This window comes from Mus caroli, chromosome 8 (assembly GCF_900094665.2).
Source record: "Mus caroli chromosome 8, CAROLI_EIJ_v1.1, whole genome shotgun sequence".
Lineage (NCBI taxonomy): Eukaryota > Metazoa > Chordata > Mammalia > Rodentia > Muridae > Mus > Mus caroli.
The window spans coordinates 22,163,783-22,170,475 of NC_034577.1; the positions used below are offsets into that span (position 1 = coordinate 22,163,783).

At 36.1% G+C, this 6,693-nt stretch overlaps 1 non-coding gene across 1 annotated transcript; it reads right to left on the bottom strand.

Annotated features, from left to right (window-relative positions):
- Positions 1-98: 98 nt before the first annotated feature.
- On the bottom strand, positions 99-205 carry LOC115031874. The gene has a single exon (XR_003837510.1). It is a non-coding gene; the product is annotated as a U6 spliceosomal RNA (small nuclear RNA).
- Positions 206-6,693: the final 6,488 nt, after the last annotated feature.

A 6,693-nucleotide genomic window follows, 5' to 3' on the forward strand; every position in this document is an offset into this window, starting at 1 on the left:
TTCCTTCCTTCCTTCCTTCCTTCCTTCCTTCCTTCCTTCTTCTTCTTCTTCTTCTTCTTCTTCTTCTTCTTCTTCTTCTTCTTCTTCTTCTCCTTTTTATTTTTATGGAATGCTTCACGAATTTGCATGTCATCCTTGCGCAGGGGCCATGCTAATCTTCTCTGTATCATTCCAATTTTAGTATATGTGCTGCCGAAGTGAGCATCTACCTTCCTTCTTTGTGTCAAGACCAAAGAGTATAGGGGTCTACTGTTTTCCTGGATTTTGTGTTGAAACCATGCCTTTGGAGTGTGAAAGGGATGGTAGTATACCAAAGGTTCAACAGAAGGATCTGAAAGATAGACACTAATATAAAACATAAGAAGAAAGAGGAGCAGGAGGAAGCCCCAAGAGAATAGGAGACAAATAAGCAAAGAAGAATAAAGAGTGAACAAGTTATTGGCTGAACTGTGTTCCCTAAAATTTGTAATTTCAGAATGTGAAAATATTTGAAAATAGAACATTTGAAGTAGTAGTTAGGGTAAATTGAACTCATGAAGGGCCCTAATATGATATGACTGGTGTTACTATAAGAAATAGGGCATATTGCAGAAAACAAAACAAAACCAGCGAACCAAACAAAAACAATTTGAAGGTATAGGGGAAAGATGACCATATAAGGCAAATAGAAAGATTTTCAAAGAAAAGATCTCTGCTGTCACCTTGTCTTGAACATCTACACATCAATCCTGCTCCCTAAAAAGAGAAATATCTAATGTTCAAGCCATCTAGCATATGCTGTTTTTCTAAAGACTTCTTGAATGATTCCAGAATCATAAAGTAATCAACATGCTCAAGCATAAAAGTTAAGAAAGGAGAATAGTGTCTGATAAATAGTTCCACATAAAGGTCAGATGAAAATAATTAAACAATAGAATGAATGTTAGCAAGAATGGAAACCGGGAAGAGTGGGCTTAAAGGAAGTACCTGCATGACGATGTTGAATTTCTGAGAAGAGGAGGAAATGAACATAGTGGGCTGGCTAACGGGCATCCTGTCAGTTATTCTTCTTATTGCTGTGACACAAGTCCTTGACAGAACCCACTTTGGAGAGACTTATGTAGCACACAGTTTCACACATATGCCATCATGGCAGAGAAGATTCAGGGGATGTATTATGCTGTCTGGAGCTTACAGGGTAGCTTGTCAATATCTGATGAATCAGAAGAGTGTGGGAGTAGAAACAGGCTGATTCACATTCCTCAACAGCTGACTCCAAGGCCTGCCTCTGTCTACCGGGATCCACCTCTCAAAGGCTTTATAACTTCTTGCTTTAGTACTGCCAGCTGGGTACCAGGTGTTCACACTCATGAACCTATAATGAACATCTCAGATTCAAGCTGTAGTAGGCACAAAACAAAGGCATATAATAAAAGGAAATAGTGCAGGACTTTATGAATATGTAATCGAAATGAAATTTGGTGAGTTGAAATCCTTCCTTGGAATGTCTACTTTTTTCAGACCTTAAATCCAGAGAGATCACTGTGGTAGTTTCTAGTGTACTCAAATAGTGTGGAAGAATAAATATATAAATGAAATATTCTCCATTGTACATATTTCAACCAAAGAGTAAAAATGACATGAAATCCTTATTGGTAAGAGAACATGTTTACCTGTATGCTGAATGGGTTATTAATAATTCTTTTATGCTGGTTCTAATTAGGCTTATTTTCTGTTCGTGTTGACACTTTGCAAAACAGAAGCAGATCTGGCTGCAAAAGATGTGTCAATGAAACCGTGGAAGAATATCTGGAAGGAGAGGCTGGAAGTCAAGTGATGAGAAGGGGGAAAGATGTATTCAAGTTGTTGCAGATGTTCTCAGATCAAATTATGGTGTTGAAAAATTGTATAGTGTGTTCAATGGTGCACGTGAAGGGAAGAGACAGATCGGTGGCTTTGTAATCTAGATAAAGAAAAGCCTTAGAGCTGTGCTTATGTAGAGTGTAATTCACAGGTTCAGAACAACCAGTGCTGGGGATAATGACAAGGAAGGCAAAGCACTTGGCTATTTAAATAATTCTCACATAAATTTACATATGAAATATGGATAGCAGACCTTCCTGCTAAAATTCTTACATTTCACCTCCACAGAGCTAATGTTAAATCTTCTGCCTTACAGTATCTTTTCAATCAACCACTACATGTAGATATTCATGGGATGTTTCAAATATTTGATGGGCTTGGGTAAAAAAAACCTGATGCACAGCAAGAGTGACTATAGTTAAGAATAATGTATTCTATGTTTCAAAACTGTGAACAGAGTAGATTTTAAACATTCTCACAACAAAGATATAATGGATATGTTAATTAGCCTGGATTGCTCATTCCATGATGCTGAAGTGTATCAAACAACACATTTTACTCCACAAATAAATGCAATTATCATTTGTCAAATAAAATAAAATAAAACAAAACAAAACAAAACAAAAGAATTTTTTTTGGATGAAGCGAAGAAGATGACTAGCAATTCAAAGAATTTTTGCACATGAATGATTCTAACATCACATAATTTTTGTTCTTTTGTTGTTGTTGTTCTTTTTGTAAAACTTTTCTTATACCATCAGAAGAGTAAAGGCTGCAAACTCCTCATTGTGAGAGCAATGTTGGAGATAACAATATATAACTTCATGACACAAGACTTCAATGATGAGTTTCTGAGGCTTTTGGCATCTCAGGAGATGACTTTGAATATTTCAACCAGCATTCAGTTATTATTAGGAAAAGGTAACTTAGAGGGGTGTGTGTGTGTATGCCTGTAAAGCTAGAACATAATAGGATATTCTAAAATTGTTATAATCCTATATTCAAAGTATAATAGTATTCTTTCAGGTCTTAAACACATATTTACAATCACTTACTCTGGTATCCAGGCGCTGGAAACATAGTAGTAAACAAGGCAATGGATATTTCTATCCTCACTGAATTTGTATTCTCCTGAAGGTCAACAGCATAGAAATAAGGAAAGGAAAGGAGAAATCAGAAGTAATACTGCTGATGAGAAAAGCATATGAAGAAAATCAAGAAGTAAAGTGATATTGTGAAGTTAGCTGATTGGTGTGCACCTTACACAATATGATCATGATGGTTAGTGTTCATAGTCAATTCAACAAAATCTGAAGTCACCTGACAAATGGTCTCTAACTGGGGAATTAGCTTGATGTGCTAATTGGATACCTGTCCACTGTGGGTGGCATCATTCTCCAGGCAGGCAATGCTGGACAATATAAGAGTAGAGGAAGTGAGCTGAGCAGTAGTAAAGCAAGCATTTATTGCTCCCTTTATTTGACTGTAGATGTAATCTGAGCAGCTTCTTCAGCCCCTGATATCTTGACTTCCATGCCATGATAAGACAACAACTAGGGACTGAGTTGAACTAAAACCTTTCTCCCTGATGCTGCTTTTGTCAGAGCATTTTATTACAGAAGTGGGAGCAGTAACTAAGACAGCAGTGCTTATACAGAAGTGTGAATCAGGAATAGGAGTGAGCTGTGCAGACACCTGTATCTAGAACATTCCAGACAGAAAGAAGAGCCTTTTTTTTTTTTTTTTTTTTTTTTTTTACAAGCGGATGAAGTGATCTTGGATTCTTATCACTTTAAAGCCCACATCATCAAGATTAGCACTGAATAGTTACCAAATAAAGGGATAATAAGAGTGAAGGACATGTATTGTCTTTACTGTGAAAAGTAAGAGTACTCTTTGAGATTAAGGGGAAATCCTACAAACTAACTTTAGGTGTACACATGCCTTAGGAAAGTGTATACATTTAATAAATTGGACTGCTTTAAGAAGGTGAAAGAAAACATTTGCTGGATTTATGTAAATCTTAATTTCTTTCATGTTGGCTTCCATCTGTGGACTTAGTATAATTATTTGGTATGAATTGGGATATTGCCTTCTGACAAAAATATGTTATACCTGTTTGATGTGTCATAGTCAGAAGAAGAACCCTGCTGAGAAAAGTAATTATTTGCTACTCTCATCAGTTCATAGAAGAGTAGAAATGGACCAAAGATACTGTAAGGATTTTTAGTCTACATATAAATCTTAGCTCAATTTTCAGCTGGGTTTTCACACCAATTAGTTATCCAATACCAAATGGCTAGCGCTGAAAATGTACATACAAGTAACATTATATAGACTGAGAAGGTTATACTTAGGAATCTATACATCTGGGAAACTCAGAGTTGCAAGTTTTGTGTCGTGAAGTTATATACTACTGTCTTAAACAGAGCATGCACAATGAAGATCCTGCAACCTTACTTTTCTAGCTAGTGGTGTTAATAAATTTTAAAAAGAACAAAAACTATGTGATCATCATTCACATGCTGAAATTCTTTGAACAGTTTCTCCTCTTATTCCTTTCATCTGAGAAATTTTGTTTTGTTTTATTTTAATTGCCAAGTGATGATTGCAATTATATGTATACATTTCTGCATTAAACAATAAAATAAAGAGGCATGGATTTTAAAGAGAGTGAGAAGAGGGCTTAGATAGAGGAAAGGGAAAGAGGAAATTATGTAATTATGTCATAATCTCAAAAATAAAACAAATAATAAAAAAGTAAGCCTGTAAGTTAGTCATGCAAAATTTCATCTATGCCAGATACCTTTGAAGATACGTTAAGGAGAAAGAAGATCCAAATGAGAATAGGAAAGAGTTAAAGACGACTTCTGCTTCATACAATTGATGAAAGAAAACCCACTGAGATGTTCCAAATTTAATTATAGAAGCAAAAAATACAGAGGAGGAATGCGATGAGGAGATAAGGGATAGTAGCTAGTAGATAGCTGGCTGAGGCTAGGGAGCTTCAGAGGGTCCCATGGTTAAATCTTGCCCTAGATCCTGTTACTGCTGATCATATGGTTCAGCACCATACCCTGTTCATAATAAGCTCTCTGGGCTGTTAGTAGTCTAAGCAATCAAGAAACACAAATATTTCCTTATCGGTCATCATCTTATCCCAAAAGTTTCTGGTCTGTTGTCCGGTCCCACGTGTACAATAGCCAATACAGGTTACAATGCTTTACTTTCCAGATGTTTATGAAAAATTCTCAGCTCTGTCCCTGTGGACACAGTGAAACTACTATGCCACTCTGACTCCTTGGAGTTTCTAAGCCTGTTTCTTCTCTATGCTGACTAGTATTTACTATCATTCAATAATTGCCTTACTTCAATCATTACTTGGTCTCCAAGGTTTTGATTTAACACATATGTAGTTGCCCAGTGGTTCCTGTGCATTAAAATACATGAAAGGAAGATTTAATTTGCAATTTCCAACTTACATATCACTTATGAAATACTGTTGCATATGGGGAAGCACACCTTCAGTACTGTAGTGATGCACATAAATTTACCGAGGCAATCAAGTTCCTTTCCGAGGGTGGGAATCTGGTGAGTCTTGAGACTACATGAGGTTGTAATGGAACATAAGCCACAACAGCTACCTGATGCCTCTGGGAGAGTCTCTGCACACCCTGGAATAAGAGAGCAGTAACTTGACCACTATGATTTTTGAAATGCTTAAAAGTTATGACCAATAATGAGACCTGCTACTGGAAATGTTCCATGAGGCCACTCTGCAGTAACACAGCTCTGTTAGTGTTTCCTGATTTTTTTTTTTTTTTGAGACACGCATTTAGTTTCCAAACAAGGTTGTTTCTGGAGAAACATTATGGATAAACAACTCTAGCATCTCATGGGGACTTAAGACACATGGTGTCACTTTCATCTCTTTGTCCTCTTGTCCCTCTATTCCCATTCAGTATTATTGTTATAATAAAGTGCTTATAAAGTATTGAGAACCACTAGTTCCATTACTAGTATAAGAGCAAAGTTTTATTATATTAGGATTATCATTTTTATTATACTATTTCAATGGTAAAATAAATTTAAAATTTAATATTAATAAACTTTGGTTGATTACATGAACATCTGATATGATATTCAGAGCTCAGAATGCAGTCTATGACAGAGTCTCTGTCTCTCACTGGATCATTTGATCGAGGCAGCGCTTTATAGTCTTGGAACTTCAGCTTCCTCATCTAGAGAGTGAAGGGGACCCATGCCATCCTGGCTGGACTGTAATCAAGCAGAAAAGATTAAGTTCTACTCCCCAGCAAGAAATAAAATTACTCATCGAAATTTAATATCATATCAGCGTTCTGTATTGGGTGTAGTTATGATACCAAGCAACAAATTACATCCTATAGAATAGTTGTTCTCACCCTCTTAATGCTGCCAGGTTTAATACAGTGCCTCATATTTTGGTGATGCCCCTACCATAAAATTATCTCCATTGCTACTTTATAACTGTGATTTTTCTATTGTTATGAATCACAATGTAAATATCTGATATGAAGAATATCTGACATGTGAGCCCCAATGGGGTCTCAATCCACAGGTTGCCTAGAACATAGTAAAATTCACAAAAGGTACTTTATCAGTATAAAAATTTGAACAAATGATAGCTTTAGAAATCAAATCCCTAGTCATCACTTAGCTGAATGCTTTTTATTGATTTTGCAGAGAAATAAAGTAAAACTAGAAAAAAGAATACATACTTCCAAAAGTTGTTTGGCTCATGCGTGACTTATCTGAGACCACAGTTCTCTGGCAAGCAGACATGAGCTCTTACAGTTTTCTTGTTTGAGC